The sequence below is a fragment of the Akebia trifoliata genome, chromosome 4 (genome assembly GCF_017979445.1).
Source record: "Akebia trifoliata isolate Shusen 1 chromosome 4, ASM1797944v1, whole genome shotgun sequence".
Classification (NCBI taxonomy): domain Eukaryota; kingdom Viridiplantae; phylum Streptophyta; class Magnoliopsida; order Ranunculales; family Lardizabalaceae; genus Akebia; species Akebia trifoliata.
In genome coordinates, this window is record NC_141378.1 from 41,479,783 (window position 1) to 41,486,383 (window position 6,601).

Below are 6,601 nucleotides of genomic sequence, written 5' to 3' on the forward strand. Positions count from 1 at the left end.
AGGTATCAACTTAATAATAATTTGTTGCACTAAAATGATTTAATGACTTTTATTTTTAAATATTAAAATGTATTTTTTTTACAAGTAATAAATTTAAAAAGAAATGACTCATCTTAAATTCAAATATTTAGTTTATACGAAATTTGAAGAATTTTATATCATATATGTTAATTTTAAAATATAGGATTACTTTGAATCATGTGTAATGTAAAAAATAAATGACAAAATAAATCAGTTTTAAATACCCGCAGGTATCCATCGGATAGAACCTAATGGTTCCGGTTCCTATCGGTTCGGTTTCATATTCAACCCAACTCTAATCGATTCCAATAAAAAGAGAATCGGAATCGGGGTTTTCAATTTTGGTTCCGGGTAAATGGGTACCCGTTGACACCCCTACCAATTACAGATGTTGTACACTTGTACTCAGCTGGATTCACATTTTAAAAAAAAATTACTTAAAGAACCTTGGCAAAAAGATTTCTTTCTAGATAGTCCCTAAATTTTAGGAAATAGCTTGATAGTACATTTAATAAACATTTTATTTCTTAATGGTCCCTTGTTCTTGACAAATTCACCGTTTTTTATTTATTGTCAAACTCATCACTTTTTATTTATTGACGAATTCACCACTTTTTATTGTCGAACTAACCACTTTTTTATTTATTGTCGAACTCACCACTTTTTATTGACAAGTTCAACACTTCTTATTTATTGTCAAGTTCACCACACTTTATTGTTGAGTTCAATACTTTTTATTTATTGTTAAAATCGAAAATAAAAAGTGGTGAACTCGACACTAGTAAAACCCACCTTGAATAGCTAATCGGAATTGCAATGGGGAGAGGGGGTTGCTCCCCAGACGTTGTTGGAGCTACCCAAGCCTTCATTGACGAGGGTTTAACAACCAATCCTTAAAAAAAGCCCTTTGGACCTCTCACTCATCTAGAGCGAGCGAATAATTAAGAGACCAAAATGTCATGTTATTAATTAGATCTCTTTTCTTTTTTATTCTCAATGGGAATGCATCAATAAAACCCCTCCCCACATCACAACACGCTCTCATTGAAGCTTTCTTAAGGACATAAACTCAAGTTCTCGTAACTTACTTTCACTTTTGATCTTAATTTTAATAGCACATTTTTTATGTTATAGATCACATAAAAAGGGTTTACAAACTTTAGGTTAGAATTTGTAAATTGATCCTCATGTTTGAGGTATTTATGATGAAAAATTGTTTTTATGACGTCCCGCCAATACTAACACAAAGCCCCATGTCAGATCTCGAGGTACTAGGTGGCGCCTCAAAATTTCGGCATGGTTTCCTCTATTTATGTTAGCATTCCAAAGTGTTCAACCTACATCTGACAAATGACATACATTATCCTACATATATACATACAAAATATAATACAAGCGGAAGTTTATATACATATAATAACGTACGATAAATCAGAATGTGAAAGGATTAAAAAAAATAGGATTATACAAACATTCATCACTCTAATAAAAGTTCTAACGTTCAACACAAAATCTATAATACTCCTGAACAAATTGACACCACTAAGAGGTATAGCCCTAATACTCACCAGGTAATGAACTATGGTCGTCTATCTAACCTACCAAATAGTCTTCACTCGTGTTTTACACCTGTCTCGCCAAGCTGTAGATCTGAAACTTAAAAAAATGGAGAAGGAAAGGATGAATAACAATGGTTACCTAGTAGGGAAGTAAACAATTTCTGTCAATAACCTTTCCTAACATGAACGAATAAACATACTGACTCATTTAAAAATATGTAAAATTTTACAGAAGAAACTACGATTAACTGGTACATATAGTCAGGGATGAGCAACTAAACATTTTAAAACTCACATTATATCGATCAACAGTACTCACTATAACATTCTTTTTTTATACAAATCTAATTGATCAAATGGAAACATTAAACATGCATTTCATTTTATATATCAAAATAAGGCAACAGATACATAATACACAATGGTGGAGTAGTAGAATTAGAGAGTTGGGATTTACGACTGGATCGCTCCCAGTCGGGACATGATGTTTTATAATAAAATATTAGTTCCTAATTTTGTGGTTGGTCGCTGTTTACCACACTTGCGGGATCATTTGTCCAGTTCAGGCTGGTCGTTTGACGTGACCGTAAGCAATGGGTTTCTTTTCGATGTGTCAGAACATTTGATTACTATATATTGTTAGTAATCACTGACTAATCATCTTTTTATATGCCTATCAGGCGTACATGTGATTCTGAAAGCGCCCTCGATCCGCGGGGTGCGCGGATCCGCTTTTGACCCTTGAGGTTTGGGAATCGCCACCTAGTTGTTAAGGTCTAGGAACCAAACTGACTCTAAAAAAGGCAAACTAATCTACGAAAGAGAAAAAGAGTCCGGGGATCACGTTATGGGGTTGGAAGGTGTTAGACACCAATCCCGCCCGGCCAAAGCCGGTCTCTACTAACTTCGCAAATAAATCACATTGCTAAAAACCTAGATAAAATAAAAATAAAAAATTTCATACCTTTCCAATAGTAAAGATTTTGTTCCCTCAGATCTAACAAAAATAGCTCCTTGTACCGTACTCCCTTACTTCGTTCTGTCTCCAGATTTGATTTCGGATCTCCGAGGCAAGGTATCTCCTTATTTTTGGATCTGAACTCTTCAAGTTTGTCGCGGATTTTATGATGTTTTTGGAAGGCTTTTAGGCGTTTCTTATGCTAAAATCGAATGGGGGATGTTAGGTAAGGAGTTGAGACTCCAAAACTAGGGCTTATGGGAGGCTAGGGGGGCTTTTAGACTTACTTCTCTTAGGGTTTATGATTTTATACGAAAATAGGGTGTGAGCACCTCTATTTATAGATGTTTTTAGGGGTTGATTTGGATAGAGTTAGTATTTAATTAGAGTTCTTTTAATTAGAGTTGTGTTTTAGTTAGACTTGTTTTAGGTAGAATTGTGTTTTAATTAGAATTGTTTTAGGTAGAATTGTTTTTAAGTTAGAACTCTATTAGATTGAGTTATTATTTAATTAGAACTCTATTATGACTTTTGGTCTTATTTGATTGACTTTTAATGTTTTGACTTTAGTCTTAATTGATTGACTTTTAATATCTTGACTTCAGTCTTGCTTAATTGACTTTAATTTTGACTTTAGTCTCACTTGATTAACTTTAATACCTTGAACTTAGTCTTGCTTGATTGACTTTTAATTTTGGGAGAACCCCCCTCTAAAATATCTTTAATTCTTTGGACCCCTAAATGGAGGGGTCCTTAAAGAAATATCTCACGAACCCTCAACAATTTTACTTGAAAACCCGATTGATCGATTTCTTCGGTTCAAAATTTTAAATTAATTTCATTAATGTTTCAATTTAATTATTTAATGTTTTATTTATTAATTTCGAATTTTTTAATTATGAAAATTGTGAAATTACCATTTTGCCCCCGGAGAGGACTTTTCACGTTTTAAGTCAGTTTTTAATGTTCTAGGATGTTTTAGAATCGATTTTTCATAAGGAATTCAATGGAAGTATTAGTTTGTGTCATTTATGAAATTTTTTGTGTGAAATGGTCATGAACTTTATGAGGGGCATTTTCGTAATTTGTCAAATTCTGTTAAAATTGGCAAAATGATTTATTTGGTTCTGATTTGTTATTTTATGTGTTCGAGAGAGTTTTCCTAAGTATAACGTAGGCTCTAGGGTTGTTTTGAGGTTAGGGGTATTTTGGTAATTTGATCAATTTTTAATGATTTTTATCGTGAAACTTCTTTTTGGTCTGCAAGATGATGATTTCTATATTTCTGGGGTCGTATTTTGCTAACGTAGCGTGGTTTCTAAGATTTTGTCAATTCGAGATACCTCATCCGGATTTCTGAAACATATCGGATAAAGGAATAAAGCAATGGAATACACATCCATCATTGGGAATCATTGCGATCGGGTTGACGAGTTGATTAATCAGGCGGATGCAAAAATGAGGTGTCTACAGATTCCCAAATATACAAACCATTCATATACAACCACATTTACATTACAAGTTCACTGATAAAGATAGAGAAAAATAAATCCGGATTCCAATTATGACTCCACTCTCATACGCGTCTCATTCCACGTATGAGCTTGGTGGTCCCTATCATACATCCCAAGATAATACACCACTCCAGATGATACGACGCACTATCCCTTCAGGCATTCACAGACTCTTTAACAGCTTACAGAATAACTATATATATATATATGTATATATATATATATATGTATATATATATATATATATTATTTCCATTTGAAAATAAAAGAGAAATTAACAATACAAGATTGAGAATGGATATCCAGTTTCCTACCATGCAACTGTGGTCACTCAGCCTTAAATAAATAACGGAACAGAAAAGTAAACAGCGCATCGCGCTAACAGAAAGTAAATAAACATGCAACCAATAACATTATCCCTAGATATCTGTTCACCAACCTACATACAACAAAACAATGTAAAATGCAGATATCACCCCTCAAGTGTGACTCTGACATTTTACAATTTTCAATCTCTCAAACAAAATATCCACTTTTTGATATTCATTAACTTAATATGAGTTCATTGAATATTAAATCAATTTTTTAACTATGAAATTTATTTTTATTAATAACATTGAAAAAATACAAAATTTAGATCAAAACGAGATTCGAGCAGTACACAGGACCCAACTGACGAAAATAACCCGGTGAAATATCCTATCAACGTATAATTTGTTATGAGATACAATTAAACATACCAAATATGCAAGTTCTGGCGTGAATTTGAAACAATGAAAAAAAATTCTTTAATTTGAAAATATATAATAAATTTCTGATAAAATCTTAAATGCAATTTTCATAAATCTACGGTTACCAATAGAGATTGAGAGTCCTTACAGTCTCTGTGCGAAAGGATTGAAGTGTGTGTGCGAAAATCGAAACGGTTGACACGAAAATTGAGGTAGAACGAACTTCGAGATGGTTGATTTTTGAATTTGACTCGATGATTTCAAAGATTTTGATGCTGTCGTCCTTTTTCCTTTCTGTGACAGAGGACGGTTTGACCCCGAAACAGATGAAATTTAGGGTCGAAGGTACGAAACTCCCGTATATATATATACGACTAATTTTTTATGATATATATATGACTAATTTTTTATGATACGAGGTGAAAGAGAAGATGAAACAAAAATAAGTTGGGTAGATTTTGTAGATGTCGAGGGTACATACCTTTTTCCTTTCTGCGGCGAAAGTCAACGACGGTTCGTTCACGACGGATCTGAGTTTGAAATTTTGAAAAAAAAAATATATTTTTTTAAATCTGTTGGCTGGTTTTTGGTTTGTTTAAAACGAAGATGAATAGTAAAAAATTTAAAAATTTTAAATTTTTGGGACAAAATCGATATTTTACCTATTGTTTTATTTGACGATAACTTGATTGTCCGGACTCCAAAAGTGACAAATTAATACTCTATTTTGTCTAATTTTTCGTTTCGGATCTAATAATGTAGTCAATTTCTATAAATTCTGTCTCTAACAAAAATTTACATTTTTGGCCCAAGAGAACCCTAAAATTGATGTCGTTTTTGTTTTTAATGATAATTCGACTTTTTGATCTCTAAAAATGACTAGTAAATAGGTCATTTTCTATAATTTTTTGTTAAAAATCCAATGATATGATCAAATCTTAACAATTCTTATTCTAACAAAAATTCATTATTTTAGTCTGGTCCGACTCGATAATCAAGAATTTTGTAACTTTTTTATTCGGACTCGCATTTGAGCGTGCTTACTGATTAAAGTATGTTTTTCGATCATTTTGAATCCAATGGTGAAATCAGATTTCATTAAAAATTACCATAACAAAATCCTACAATTTTACCCTGAGTCCCACTTTCAGAATTTTCTCAAACTTCCCCTATTTTTCCTCAAGATACGAATATAAAACTTGGGATTTTACAATTTTTTTTTCTGATTTTAATGCAATTATCAATATTGCTAGCATGAATCCCTATCATTTGTGACATTCATATGGGAGAAGCCAACAACCCATTCCATCTAAACTGATAAATTTTAGGGAAAATGGCCTTTAAAACCAAATTTTTAGAAAGACGGACCAACAAGTCTCTAATTTTTAAATATGATTTTTGTTTATCTGAGTTTTTTTTTTTAATGATAATAAGAGGGATGTAGTGTTGGATTGCTAATGTGGTAATCCATTTGAACAAAACAACCCTTAGCAAGACTTAAAATCTTAACAAACATCCCTCCAATTATCATAAAAAAAAACTCAGATAAAAAAAAATCAAATTGTTTTTTTTTTTGTGGCTTGATTTAAGGTTTTAAGGCTTTAATAATGGACGGCTACTAAACTTCTGTACAACTTCGAAATTTAAAATTAAAATTGTGAAAAAATAACTTCTCTTGAAAATAAAAAATTCCAATTTCATAGAATTTTGTCCTTGCAACCCCCTAACGCATCAGATACTGTTTTTTGATATCTCAAGGTGAGTCCAAGGACTTTTAGTAAGGGTGAAATCTTTACTAACTTTGCAAGGCAAGTTGGA